Source organism: Nothobranchius furzeri, chromosome 17 (genome assembly GCF_043380555.1).
Source record: "Nothobranchius furzeri strain GRZ-AD chromosome 17, NfurGRZ-RIMD1, whole genome shotgun sequence".
Classification (NCBI taxonomy): Eukaryota; Metazoa; Chordata; class Actinopteri; order Cyprinodontiformes; family Nothobranchiidae; genus Nothobranchius; species Nothobranchius furzeri.
The window spans coordinates 47,933,343-47,949,133 of record NC_091757.1 but is presented as its reverse complement, the minus strand read 5'-3'; the positions used below and the strand labels follow the sequence as shown (position 1 = coordinate 47,949,133).

The window sequence follows — 15,791 nt, the reverse complement described above, 5'->3', positions numbered from 1 at the left end:
CATATGGTTAATTAACTTATAAGTTGTAAAGCCTTGTAAGATTCGAGTGGATTCATTTTTATTCAGAGTGAGGAATCCAGCAGTCTGAGATAAGGGAGATAAGGGCTTTTGAGGGAGACCTTGACGGTTTATTTATGTCTGCGTTGAAGAACACTAAGTGAGCAAAACTCAACTCTGCTCAACTTTATTTATAAATCGTGCCTTACAGGCAAAAAGATGACACCAAGGCGCTACACAGATCAAGTAAAAACATAAAACATTAAATCCAGAAGATGAAAACATTGTATCACAAGATACAGATAAAAATACAGTGACTGCACAAATCGCTATAAGTAAAACAATAAAAACTAGTTAGAAAGGTTAAAAGACAGATCATAAAAGTAGGTTTTTAGCCTTGCCTTAAAAACCGCAACAGAGGTGGAGGCCCTTATGCTGAGAGGAAGCTCGTTCCAAAGCTTAGGACCTGCCACAGCAAAGGCCCTATCACCACGCGTCTTTAGGCGCGATCTAGGGACCGAGAGGAGCATGAGGCTCTCCGAGCGGAGTGACCGTGCAGGGGTGTACGGTTGAAGCAGTGACACCAAGTAAGGAGGGGCCAGACCATGTAACGTTTTAAAAACCAGCAAAAGTATTTTAAAACGAATCCTTACATAAATGGGCAGCCAATGAAACGCAGCCAGGACAGGAGTAACGTGGTCATACTTGCGCCTGCCCTCTAAAAATCTGGCAGCAGCATTCTGCAACATTTGCAACCTGGCTATTGAGCCCTTGCTCACACCGAATTAAACAGAGTTACAGTAGTCCAATCGCACCGTGATAAAAGCATGGACTACCGTCTCAAGATCATGTCATGACAAGAAAGGTTTGATCTTTGCCAGCCGACGAAGGTGGAAAAAGGAGTAGGAGATCACTCCATTGATGTGGGTATCAAAACTAAGGGTGCTATCTAGTTTAACACCAAAAGGTTGATGTGCGTCTGGATCCTCCAGCTGGCGTAACCTTGACTTTGCAGCTCTGGTGTGTATGAAAGGTTAAAGTGTCAATTCAATGGTGAAAATTGACCCTTTTGATTCTGACAAAAGTCATGTAGTCTTCACTTATTCAGAGTGAAGAATGTTGAAGTCTGGCTTTTATGCAGGGATGGCAAGAGGCCTTGAGCGAGACTGTTTATGTCTCTTTTGAGGAACAGTAAGTGGGCAAAGGGTTGTTTTGGGAGTCTGGGCCCCGACAGATGGTGCAGTCTTGAATGCATATGAACGGTTATGGTGTGTCAGTTATATGGTGAAAAATAAACCACTTGTATACATAACATTATTAGACACTCATTTACAACATTTAAAAAGGTGGATTTGTCTGTGATGTTTCTGTCTTTAATTCAATTCAATTCAGTTCAATCAAATTCAAATTTATTTACATAGTGCCAAATCACGACGAGTTGTCTCAAGACAATTCACACAGTAAACATTCTAATTACAGGTCAGTTTATTAAGCCAATTAATTAAAAAAAATTTCCTATATAAGGAACCCAGCAAATTGTATCAAGTCACTGACTAGTGTCAATGTCTTTACAGCAATCCTCATACTAAGCACGCATTTAATTTTAAAGTGGTACTACACTGAAAAAGTATTTTTAATGATTATTTCTGAATTTAATCAGTCACTCTGAGTTTTCATAGCATAAAATATTTCTCCTACACCTATCTCCTGCATCAGCCTCTGATTGAAAATAGATGGTGAAACTCTAGGATCTGAAAAGCCTGACAGATCTATGTCACACTGTCACTTAACATTCATGGACTCACCCATCTTGTCCCGCAACGAGGAAGGCCGTTGTTGGTTTAGCGTCCAGGACACAGCCGAGTAGTAGCTAACCATTAGCATTAGCATCTCAACCACACAGCAGAACTTGTATTATTTGTGGAGCTAAAACATCAACATTGAAAGTCAGTGGTACAGTGGTGTTGCTGTTAGCCAATCAGAAACTAATCCTGTCATCTAAAGCTCATCTCTGATTTGGCTCACTTCTAGGTCCTGAAACCGGTGCACCGAAGCTTTTTGTCCCCAGATTACGACTTACAAGGCATTCATTCGAGACCACCCCAGATGTATTAAAATATGAGTAAAGTACCCCTTTAATCATATGGAAGATTAGTTTTATTGTTTTTAAAAATGATTAAGATTCAGCAAAACAAATGATTCAGTATTTTAAGTTTAAAAGCTGCAATCTCAAAGTTTTAAAATGAATATATTTGAATTTCTAGCATTGATGCTACGCATCTGCATTGTGGATTTTGGTTAATCTAGCTGAAAGTAGAATATTTAGCAGCACAAGTCGATACTAGACTTCTTGTCTGGACTCTTGCCAGATCAGACTCCGTTAGCACCAACTGTTTAAAATCAGGAACTCATTCATGGGGCTGCTGCAAATAAAATTTAAGGTCACTGGTTGGTAAAATATGTTGAATATTTATCATTTCCAGCAATTAACCAGTATCCACAATAACATAAACTTGCACAAAAGGTTCACAAACTGTTTCTATTTCACTTTTATTTGAAGTGTTTAGTTTTATTCTTGTCTTAATTCTTGCGGTAAATCTTTGCTGGTTGTGTGGATGTATGTTCAACTATTGATAAAACACAGGCAGCGTCCCTGCTGTTTCTGTGTACATGTTTCATACAAAGCATTCCTTTGTGACACACGCATTTGTCCGACAGAACACAAAAACAGATGCCTTCAGGAATCTAAAAAGGACCTGTACAGATTCTTGTAGCTTAACTGCAATAAAGCAGGAGGGGAAATCTTCTAAACGTCTCTATTAGATTCAAACATTCTCTCGCAGAGGAGGGCGCTAGAAGTGTTGCTGCGTAGAGGAAGTAGTCAGCACAAAAGCAAGACGTTCTTAACTTATCCTGTCTTTTTCGTCAGGAGATTCAGATCTGATTCAGTTTAACTGATAGATGTAAAATATATTCTGGCAAGGCAGCCAACATCTGGAAAAAAGAGACACTACTTTCAAGTTTCAGGTTTGTGGTTAACTCAGGAGAAAGTTTATCAGTTGCATTTTAAACGCAGCCTCACGAACCGTCCACAACCACAGCCCACAGATCCAGCCGGATGCTTGCTGTCTGTGATTTGATGTGTGGGCTGTTCTGTGATGAGTAGGAGCTCGCAGATGGCAGTGAGCGGGAGAAAAGGAGCTTTTGATGAAGGGCCCAGCTGGTCCTCTTTCTCTCTTTGCTTTGCTCTCTCACACCTCCTTCAAGGACCGCTTCATCATTCCCCTGTATTCCAGAGGGAAAGCTGATGACCTTTTGGAATGAACTCAGAGTTCCAGCATCCTTGTGTGTACATGTCAGTCAAGTCCATGAAAGAGGACTCACACACAAACGCTCCCCAGTGTTTGGAGCATAACGCCGTCAGGTGACAGCTGTGTAGACTGAGAAGTGCTCTGGCTCATTACAGCATCATTCATCAGCGTGACATAATGAAGGAATGCTTGAAGGGCTGTTGATGATGTTCTTGTGTTGGATGAATGCAACAGCCGCCCTCGTCCCACATCTCGTCTTTCTTAGAGGAACCGATTTAAAGCTGGGTGTTTCATTAAGAAAACTTTGCTTTGTGTTTTTGTATGTGGCGTCTCGGCTTTGGTTGGAGGAAACTTGGGTTATGCATCTGTGTAGATGTGTTTTATAGACCATACAACTTAGAGAAACTTTGAAGAAGTGTGATACATAGTCTTCAAAAATCCTTTTGAGTGAAAAAAAATCATAACGATCAAAGACGGACGGAGCGAAGGAAATGCAACGAGGAAAAAATACTTGCGAGCCAAACACACGCATGCAGACAAAACAGTCGGACTAGCCACCTTTGCCTCCCAGCATCGAGCCCGCAGAAACTGGCGTTCATTAGCGCATTCCTGCACATGTGGGATGACTCTGCTCATCTCAGCATCAACAGGAAGGACGCTGAGTTAAGAGCAGGAACTGAATGTACTTAATGGAAACGTGGAGTATGTGTGTATACTTCAGAAAGCAGCTGATAGGAAACAGGACAGAAAATCTTTTCACCCTTTGTGATTCCTTTTCACTGTCAAACGCCTGGAAGATGAACTGCTACTTAAAGGAAAGAGGCGTGTTGTTGAATGAGTGAGCCTTAAGTGGGATGGGGAGGCGGGCGGTGTTTACACCGGCTCAACGAAAGGGCCTTTCTGGTTACTCTTGTTTGACATGACCAGGATAACTAATGAATATGTTCGCTCTGTTTCTGCCCTCCTCTGGGTGTCTACCGTATGCTCCATCTTGTCTCTTCATCTTGCTGTCATGCACAATATCACATCTACCCTCTCAGTCTATTTAAATACCTGTTTTTTCCCCTTGCAGTTTTGCACAAAGCGACATCTGTTGAAAAGAAAAGGCTGAATCGTTTGGGGGGTTTAAGGGGCCACGCTTTTTAGTTGTGTGTTGACAGTGGCCTCCATATCCTGCCATCAAGCCAAAAAAAGCCTTCGGGGTAGACCCGAAAGCTCGGACTCGTATCTGAGGCCATTTTAGTGAAAGAGCTTGAAACAATTAGCATGTCAGCGAGGTGCTGGGAAACTCAGCCAACACAAATTGCGTAGGGACATCGGTCAATTGGACAAACAGATCACACCAGAGTGCATCTCAGTCTGTGTTCTTACTTAAAGATACGACTTCCAGGTCAGAGCTTTATCGATGTCTAGAACCACTGAATGACCTCCCACACACAAATGGATCCTTCATGTTTTTCTTAACATCTGAGTTTGGAATTTAGTTTGGATTAATGGTGTCCTTGAGGCTGAGAAGTGCAAGCTGAACCTTATCTATCATGAAAGACATGAGGGGAGACAAGTGACTTTAGGTTTCAGTAAAACATCCTCAAACATAGTGGAAATGTTGTTCTTTTGGGGTCTTAAATAAAAACAAAGAGGGATTTGACTCCATGGAAGCACACATGTGGCATTCAGTGCATCTAGAAGTGATAATAAATGATGAATGACCTTCACTTGTATAGGGCGTATGCCTTAAGGCCTATGGGGTTGCAATCAGCCACCCGCTAGTTACAGGGACGAACTCCTAATCTCTGAGTCCTCGTCGCTCTTCAGTGGTGTTGTTTTCAGTTTTGGAGGCAAATGATGGTTTGTAGCGTTATGAATGTTATAATTGTCTGCCCTTAACAGCTGCCCCTTCACACAGTAACATCGCCAAGGTCGGATGCTGGGTTCAGTATGTTTACATTCCAGGAGAAGAGACAGAGAAGAGAAGAAGAATGCTTTCCATTAATTAATCAAAGTACTTTATTCGTGATAAAGCTAATCAGAGCATATGTTGATCATTAATAATCAGGTGAATGATCTGTGAAATAAAGATGTCATGAGTTATGTGTTTAATGAATAAACAGGACTGCACCAGACAGACTGATCTACATTACCATGGAAACGCATGACACATTGTTTTCAACCAATCAGAACTTTCGTCTGTCGTAGGGCAGAATCTGGGTTGTTTAATGAATTTGACCAATCCGGTTTACTAAGATTTGTAAACAATTAGGGGATATAAAACAAGGCAACGCCATTTTAAACTCAGTTCCACGTTAACATCAGCTCTGTTCGATCCGAGCTCCAAAGGAGTTACATCATACTCTCAACATTGTTTTCAACCAGCTCTCAATCCATCACCGCCAAAAGAGAAGTACAGACTGGCCAGATGTACTTTCTACTTTAAGCTGAGAACTGTCAAGCTGGAGATTTCCGTCGTTTGAACAACAAGACGACGTTCCTTCAAAATAAGAGTGAACTTGCTGACGCCTGCCGACTGCTACCGGAGTCGACCCACAGACGGGTATTGTAGTGCTGCGACCGCTGTTTCACCAGCTCCGGTACATCCGAGGGTCCGACCTGGCATTTCCTGATCTACACGGGAGGCTCCACAGGGTACGTGGTCACGGCAAAAAATGGCGGCTCATGTCATCAGCTTCTGAAGCCTCGTGGTAGCCTAGTCATAACAACCAGATTCGCTACGTCAGCCTAGAGATTCTGAACAACACACACACACCAACACGAAACATCCAAATCCATATGCACCCATCATTGAGATAGTCCTGGTAGATTGTAAGAATTTATAATTATAGAAATTAAAGATTCTTAAACGATCCCAACTCTCTCTTTTCTTGTCTCTCAGTCAATACAGAGTGTTTAAGTAAACAACCACTTCTGATTAGAATATTTAGATCTAATTACAGTGTATAAATATACAACTACAGATCACTACAAATGGCGAGCCTAGCCTGATATCTGCACAGTTTATTACACTTTGTGCCGATTTTGAGACATATTTGGGATTTTTGTTCAGTGTGAGTTCAGGAAAAAGAAGAAAAAGTGAGCTTTTCATTCAGCTTAGACAGACTGATCACTACAGGTTGCTCCAACTTTTTATGAGGTTCAGATTTTTCTCATCTTAGTTGACTTTGCTTTTTTCATACTGATTAAAAACAAAACAGACTTTAGAATATAAAAAGTTGTGCGACACTGAAAAAACATTTTTTAAATGGTTATTTCTGATTCAATTAAATTCAATTTTATTTATATAGCGCCAAATCGCGACAAGAGTCGTCTCAAGGCACTTCACATAATAAACATTCCAATACAGGTCAGTTCATTAAGCCAATCAGAAATAATGTTTCCTATATAAGGAACCCAGCAAATTGCAGCAAGTCACTGTGTCAGTGACTTGCTGTAATCCTCATACTAAGCAAGTATAAAGTGACAGTGGAGAGGAAAACTCCCTTTTAACAGGAAGAAACCTCCAGAGAATCCTGGCTCAGTATAAGCAGCCATCCTCCACGACTCACTGGGGATCGAGAAGACAGAGCAGGCACACACACACACACACACACACACACACACACACACACACACACACACACACACACACACACACACACACACACACACACACACACACACACACACACACACACACACACAAACACGCATGCACGCACGCACGCACACACGCACGCACACACACACAAGACAAAGTAATGTGTCTATAGTTATAATGTGATTTCTTAGTAAATATTCTATTTAGTGAGAGATAAACTTTATTGTATTTATCCTAGTGGATCTATAATTAAACGGATAAACTAGTAGTAACACGTCCAACGTCAAGGAAAGCAAAAAGTTATTATCAGGAGAGGGAGAATGTTTAAGTGGTTAGCAGCAGTGTGCTAGACGATGGCCCCCTCCATGAGGGAACCACAGCTCAGCAGAACATCATTGTTGCTTTTTCTGGGGAGAAAAACACTTAGAGAGAAAATAAAGTTAACAGCTAAATTGCAGTAAATAATACAGCTAAAGAGCAGATTGTAGAAGAAAGTAGTAGAGTGTGAAAAGTGGTCAGTGTATCCTCCAGCAGTCTAAGCCTGAAGTAGCATAACTACAGAGATAACTCTGGATAATCTATCCTATTTAGATAGAGGCATGTTGGAGGCAGGGCAAGGGAGAGCCGTCTTTACCGACTGTACACTCCTTCTCCCTCTACTCCCCCACTTGTCCAGATTTAGGCTAACATCAGATTTTAACCATAGGTCCTATCAAATAAAAACGTTTTAAGCCTAGTCTTAAAAGTAGACAAGGTGTCTGCCTCACGGACTAAAGCTGGGAGCTGGTTCCACAGGAGAGGAGCCTGATAACTAAAAGATCTGCCTCCCATCCTAATGTAGCAGGATGAGAAAAAAGAATTGGTCCAAGCACTGAACCCTGTGGTACTCCACAAGTAACATCTGACACAGAGAGCAAGAGATAGGAGACGGAGAAGCAGAGACAGAAGTAGCCATAGCCGTGCTGAGGCTAAGCTAACTGGACGAGCAAACTGTTCAACACCAAATAAACTGCGTGCGAACTCAAATGGTTCCCTAAAAGCTAGGTGAAACAACAGAAAATGTGTGTTTTAGCGTGCTTATGTGCTACAATAACTCAGAGATATCCTAGTACAGAGAAATTAAATCAGTTTTAGCGAGCCCCAAACACCAAACAGCTACACGTAGTGCAACACTGAAAACAGGAAACAGAAAACGCCTTACCGCCAGGTGTAGCCAATCAATTGGTCCCGAACATTGGAACTGATTATAATCAGTCGCTCTGAGCTTTTCATGCAGGCTGAACATGAAAAACGTCTCCTACACCTATCTCCTGCATTTGCTTCTGAAATGTTAGAAAAGCCTGGCAGATCTGTGTCACATTGTCACTTAACATTCGTGGACTCGTGCATCTTGACTCGCAACAGGAAAAACTGATGTTGGTTTAGCGTCCAGAAAACAGCAAAGAGCATCTCAGCTAGTAGAAGCTAACTGTTAGCATTAGCAACTCCACCAAACAGCAGAACTGCTTCAGGCTTAAGTTATTTGTGGACATAAATCAGCTTTTAATTGATATCTGTTTCTGCTGCATTGCTTGTTTTATTTTTATTGTATTATTTATATTTGAGTTTTATTAGACATTCACGTCTTCGTGTTTTACTATCTTTTAATCACTTTTTTAAAGTTATTTTACTATCCAAATCAGCTCTTATTATTTTTATGTTATTTGTTTGTGCCAGTGTTTTCCTCTGTGGAGCACTCTGCCTCGGGGGTGGTGGTTGACTGTGGCGGCCTGGGTGCACCTCAGGGAGTGCTTAGGCGGTGGTGGGGTTTTTTGCCCTACCTCCCTGGGAGCTCTGGGTTGGTGCCTTTGCTGCTGCTGTCGATCGACTACGACTAAGGCAGATGGCTCACCTGATAGAGTGTCATTCGTTACCTAACCCATGTGAACTCGGCCTAGTGTTAATTAAATGATATAAAATGTATTTATTAAAATTTTGTATTTTTTAAAGTTTTGTGGGTGTGCATGTGTGTATATGTTATTCCTGTGTGTGGGTGTGTGTGTGGGGGTGCGTGTTCCTTAGGAGATGGGTTGTTGGATGGGGGGGGGGGGTGTGTTTAAACTGTCATAATAATTTTTATATTTTGGGGAAATGATGGGATTATGGGTTATATGGGGGTTATATGGGGTGATTTTAACCTGTAACACACTTGAGCTGTATTTTTTTGTATATAAAAAGTGCTATACAAATAAAGTTTGATTGATTGATTGATTGATTGATTGATCAAGTTGCAGAGCAGAGTCAGTGGTAGAGTCGTGTTGGCGAGGTGTCCACAAATCAGGAAATCAGAGTTAAAAAAATCTGATGTGGAAAGGTCGTTCTCTTATAGAATAGACGATATTAAAACTTGTGTTGAAAAGTCTTTATGGTTCAGATATTACTGATTACAATGTTTTGAAAAAAATTGGGTTTTTAAATTTTGGACGCAAAATGTCTTTTAAATGTATATTATATAAAAAAATCACATTACATCCTTTTTGCTGTCATGTGGGTTTTTATTACTTCTATAAACACTCCAAACTTGAAATGAAAAAAGGTGTATCTGTTTTCTGTCAGTGTTTAGTTTAAGGAATTTGATGTCTAAAACATGCAAATTCAAAAAGTCTCTATCTGTGAAGTCACAAACGAGGAAATTAGCATAGAACCGCCTCTCACCTTCAGGAGATAAGCTGTTGTTGGAGGAGCAGCAGCTCTACTCTGAGCCCTTCACATATATTGGGGCTGCTCAGCTTATAGCAGCCTGTGGGAGTAGCCCTGAAACGACTCATTCTGGAAGGTTCAGAAAATGACAAGAAAGAAACTGCTTAAACAGCTCACGTGAAAGAGATGAGTGCAAAGAACTTCATGAACATTTTTTACATAGACCGCAGGACTATTTTAATTTAGGAAAAAAAAGACATCTATCTTCTTTAAACGTAAGCTACATTTGTATAGTTTCTTTTTAAGACTCCACATAACCAAAATGGTCTTAATAATATTTCAAAGTTTGCAGGTTTTTTAGGAAGTTAAAATGGAAATTAAATTTCCTGTATAGTTTAGAGATAAAACACAACTTTTAACATTTTTTCCACATCTTTCATCCGTCTTTCTAGCACACATGCACCTAGTGAGCGGCAGCCAAGACTCCCAGGTGCGGGCTGGATGTGAAAGGCTTTGTGTTTTGTCAACAGCACTGCAGAACCTCACATGACACAATCCTGTGAATTCACACTGAGAAGACTGGACGGACCAGTGGAGATGAGAAAATAAAGGAGAATGGTTTAGAATGGAAGGTTTTATGACAAAAAAAAAGAGAAAGAAGAGAGTGGGGGAGGATTTTAAAAAGTTTAAATTAGGGGTTAAAGTTTTCAGAGATTCATAAATTGAATAATGTGAGCAGGGAAGAAGCAGACATCTTTAAGGAAAAAATATTGGAATGAATATTGGCAGTAACTGAAATACAAAGTGATTTAGCTTTAGAGGAGTAGGATGGAGAGATAAGAGGGGAGGAGGGCAGAGTGAGAGAAAGGGTGGAAAAGGCCAGTGGCCTCTGCTCCATCCCCTCTGTGTGCTGCTAAACTGCCCACCAGTTCCCTGCAGTTCTGTCACTTCTCGTTTGTTAATCCCCTGTTCTTCGCCCCCTCCTACTCATCCTCGCTCTCTTTCGCTCAAATCGGTCAATTGTTGATGTGACCCCTTTAAACTCCCTCAAACTTTCAGTTTTGCCACCACATTATCTTTGTGTACAAGGGGGAGCGTTTATTAGGGAAAGATTTCAAAGACTGTTTTTGAAACATAGCAATTAGACAGGTTTTCTCAGACATGTTGGTGGATATTTAAATTAATGTACATCAACTATTTAAAGCTCCTGGTTTTGACACAAAGGATAAAAACGAGTGTGATGAGAATCAAACAGACATACTGCAGCGTTTATTCTCAGATGAAGGTGTTTTTTTCGTTCCTGTGAGGCTCTTTTGCTGCACTAAAATATAACTAAAGTTAAACACCTTGTCACAAAGGATTAAGGAATGGCAGCTAGCTCACGTTCAACCCAATGTGATGAGAAATCACAAACAATAGTGCATTTGTGCAAGAGAATACATCAGTATTCTCTTACTTTTTCAGCATATTCCTTGAAGAGCAAGTTAACTGAGAAACATTTTTCTTCTTTTTTTTTTTTACTGTTTATGTTTAAAATATAATTGGTCACTATACAGCCTGCTGTGGTCCGGTTTCCGTATGGCTTCTGGACGGACTGCTGTTGTATTCTGAATGTCTCTGGATATGATCTGTTCTCACAAGAGCACCAAATGATTATAAATTTGACATAATGATCCATTTAAACATATACCTGTAATAATGTCAACTATCCCTGTCATTACTAATAAAAAAAGCTGGCAAAATAATGCGACAGCTTTTATTTTGAAATTCCTATAACCCCGCTTCTGTTCCTTAACTATATTACCATCCTCCTCCCTAGTGACGATCAATCAGTCAATGGTCCATCCCTTTGCGGGCTGTCCGTCTTTGTCCGACAGCATATAAGCTCCATTGCCTTTCGAGGATCCTCAAAACCTTTCTTTTATTCTTTCCAAGTGAAACGGAGGATGGCTGGGTGTGATAACGTAAATCTAATGTCCAGATCATGCAATTTCCTTCTTACCTCTGTGAACTTTCTCCTCTTCTCCACTACGTCTCTAGTCATATCAAGAAAGATGGAAATCTTACAATCGTTCCACTTGATCCCGCCGTCGTCACGAAAACGCTGCCTAGCAGCCATGAGCACCCTCTCTTTTTCCAGATAATTATGAAAACGTACAATAATCTGCCTTGGTGGTTGCCCGTCATTCGGTAATGGGCCAGGGGAGCGGTGCGCCCGCTGCAGCTCCCCGTCAGGCACATCAATGCCCAACGCTTCAGCAATAATAATTCTCACCAGCTCCCTTGGTTTGCCGTTTTCAGTCCGTTCAGTGGTCTACCAGGCGAAGATTTACTCTTCTGTCTTGGTTCTCCATGTCCTGCACAACTCTCCAAAGCTCTTCATGCTGATGTGCTCTCTCTCTGGCTTCCTTATCCAGCCTCTCATTCTCCTTTTCCAAATCCATAATCCGTGCATCCGCTTCCTCCAGCTTTTCTCCAAGGCTAATAACTTCTGTTTTCATTTTAGCTTGTGATGCTTTCACTTGTGAAACGTCTGCCTGTAGATCCTGCAGAATGTTGCTCACTTGAGTCATTTCCCGCATAGCCTTTTCCAAAGTAGACTGCAGCTCCGCCATAGCATTCACTGCCTCCAGGTTCGACAAGATGGCCTTGTGACTCTGCGTAGTGTCCTCGCCGTTGTTAACGCTGGCTAGCTTGTTGCTACTAGCGGCTACCGTACTAGCCGCCTGTTTTGCCGACTTCGTTTTCGGATTCACAGTAGTCATTTTGTCGCTCTTTTCTCCTACACGCTCCAGGATCTTGTCGTCAATGTTAGATTACCTTAAAATCATAGAAAGTAAAGTCTCATTCATGAAAATCCAGGGGAAAGTGGCTGACTCCTCAGGAGGTTTTGCCTTAGGCGGCCATCATAGTCTGCGGTACCGCGTGACTCTCCTCATGTAATTTCTTTAACTTCATGCGGGAACTTTCCGAAGCACAACTTCCAGGTTCACACTCCCATGGTCACTATGAATGCTTCGATTGGACTAAATGATCTTTGATCTGTGCGGAAGTCTTGGACCACATTTATTCTGCATTCGGTGTGAACAAGGCTTGAGTTTCACTTGCAGGCTGAAAGTGCAAATAGCCTTCTACCCCTACTTCCTAATTAGCATCTGTAATAGATGGGAAATGCTCAGCAAAAGTCACACAGATCTACGTCGTGCTGTAAATCATCATTCACAGACTCGTTCATCTTAGCTCTTGACCGCAGAAAGCTGATGTAAATATGTGTAGCCATGAGAGAGCAGAGAGCATTTCAGCTAGTGGAAGCTAACCGCTAGCATTAGCAGCTCCATTAGGTGACGTACCTTTTTTAGGTTTGTGTCATTTGTAGACATGAAACATCAACATTGCAGAGCAAACAGGGGCAGTGGAAGAGTTGTGATGCTGTTTGCCAATCAGAGGCGAGATCTTTGCACCTCATGAATATTAATGACTAGACTCCAACTCCTGCATTTTTCTGCCACCTGCTCCCTCAGCGAAGTTCTACTTCTTCAAAATAAGAGCTTCTTTCTAAAGAATAACTCACATTCTGACTAGAGACCACTTCAGATTTACTGAAATACTGAGTGAATGAGAGCTTTAACGTTTTATAGAGACAATATGTCACCGTTTTTCTCTGATGACAATGTGAACATTTTGAAATAAAATCCACTCGGAGGTAAAACATTAAAGGGAGTTAATTTCAAAGACTGAACTTTCGGTTATGCATGCACCATCTCTCCTCACAGCTGCTGGGCATCTGGTCTCAATGATCCGACTGGAATGAATGAAAATCTCGAAGGTCATGAAGGAAAGACACTTCCGACCCCCCCCCCCCCCCCCCCCCCCCAAGTGACAAACAGGTGTTCTTTTGAAATGGGATAGGCAGGGAAATAATGCAGCTTTGTTTTAGCTCGACTATGGGAACACATGCCAAGGTGCTGAAGCTCAGATTTTCATTCATGCATGTTTTCATATGAGCATATGTGCTTTGTTGGAATTGGATTTGTTTCTCCCCAGTGAGTCGGCTCATATTTCTCTCCAGTCATCAGTTATTGTAAAATAGATGGATGAATTTCCAGCTGATTTTTGCCATTTTGGCTCTGGCCTCTTCGCTCAAACTGGCGGAGCAGATGCTTCTCACCCAGAGGAACTTTCAAACCTTCTAGTTTATACTGAGATTTAGACAAGAAGGGCATGCTGAGTCACTGATGCACTGACAGTTTTGCAATAAACTATCATCATGCACATGAAATGGAACACTGCTAATGTAGAAATAAAAGTGCATCAGAGAGCAGAGGGTAGATGAGCATGTTCTCCATGTTTATTACACAGCAATAAACACAAAGCGAGCCCATCCATTGACTCAGAGTCAACACAAGCTCACAAATATCTGGACGGACATTAGCAGGAGCTAATGTTTGCTGTTCAGCCAACCAGAGACTATCACCACACTAAGGACAAATAGTCACACCTTTTTGAAATGGATCTTCCCAAAGACAATAACTTTATTGTAAAATTAATCACACTGAATAATAACTGTTTGAAAGAAATTTTCTAGAATAATATTTAATAACCTAGAAAATATCCTTTACCAGCATAAAATAAATGTAAAAGTTTAAACCAACTCTCCATGATTTTCTCCGAATGATCCAGATCGTCTAGAATCATAAACCAGTTTTGATCAGTTTTTCTTCAGGTTTTTAGGTTTTTCATCAATTTATCTATAACTTTGGACACCTTTGTGCTTATTGTTAATCCATTTGTTGTAAATGACTAACATTGTGCAATTTACCAAATTGTCTTTGTGTCAACTATATATATATATATATATATATATATATATATATATATATATATATATATATATATATATATATATATACACATACATATATATATACACATACATATATATATATATTTGTGTGTGTGTGTGTGTGCGTGTGTGTGTGTGTGTGTGTGTGTGTGTGTGTGTGTGTGTGTGTGTGTGTGTGTGTGTGTGTGTATTAGGGCTGGGTGATATGGCCTAAAATCAAGATCAAGATACATTGAGGATTTCACCTCAATAACAATAAATGGCCGAAAACTTCAGGAATGCACAGAAACAAAAAGTAGTCAACTAGAGGGGCTGTCACATGTATTGTGTTGAGTCACATTTTTACGTGACTCAAGGTGGTACAGCTTCTTAAAATGTTGCCAACCTGCACACATCTTTTCATGTTTTTATTATCAAATTTATTGGCATGGGAAAGTCAGAAATTTTGATAATTATGTATATATATATATACAACAGTCCAAACTGATACTTAACATGTTTAACATGAGGCATCTGAACCATAATAGAGGGATTTACAATTCAACGGTGGAAACAAAACCCATTGCACACTGCTGCCAACTAGCTGTCGGTATTTGAATTACACCAAAATAAAAGAAAATACACAAATGTTTGCAAGTAAATTCTTCCAAAATTAGAAAAACTGCTTTTGAATATTGATATATCGCTGGAAAAAATATCACAATATATTGCCACACACACACACACACACACACATATATATATATATATATATATATATATATATATATATATATATATATATATATATATATATATATATATCACATCACAGTAGAGGGGAGCTGATATGATGTACTGCAAAACAAAAAGCCAGATGATATTTGTAATTTTTGTAACTGAATGTAAATTTTTAAAACTCAGGCCAGATGCCTCCAACACACAACCAGTGTTATCGCGAGATCTTGCGCAGGAATTATGCGTTAAAATCTTCTGCCACCTAGCAGTCAGAGTTTGAATTGCACCACACATTAGAAATACAGTAAATGTGTGCATGTAAATCCTCAATCAAAACCTGATACACTGCTTTTAAAATATTGATACAATATCAGGGCACAACATAAATGTACGTGTATTGATATTGTCTTACATCTTTAACTATATTAACGCACCCCCAAAAAGAAATAGAAATCGCGTAGGGAGCAAGCTTTCTCGTTTCCAACACAGCCCCTCTCTCTGTGAGGCAGGCTTCATCCCACGCTCGATTTAAATCAGTACTAAAGTCATAATTGTGTAGCTTAGCTTTTGGTCAGTGATGACCTTATTTTTTCTTTTCTTTGTACTTTTGTAGCTTTCTTGTTTTTATACGAGTTTTATTCCTGTGCCTTGC

The 15,791-nt window shown here is 40.4% G+C and overlaps 1 protein-coding gene across 1 annotated transcript in view; it reads left to right on the top strand.

The window, feature by feature from the left end:
• The window catches only part of bmpr1ba (bone morphogenetic protein receptor, type IBa), a 42,941-nt gene that overhangs the window by 19,277 nt on the left and 7,873 nt on the right, over window positions 1-15,791 (top strand). The window lies entirely within an intron of this gene.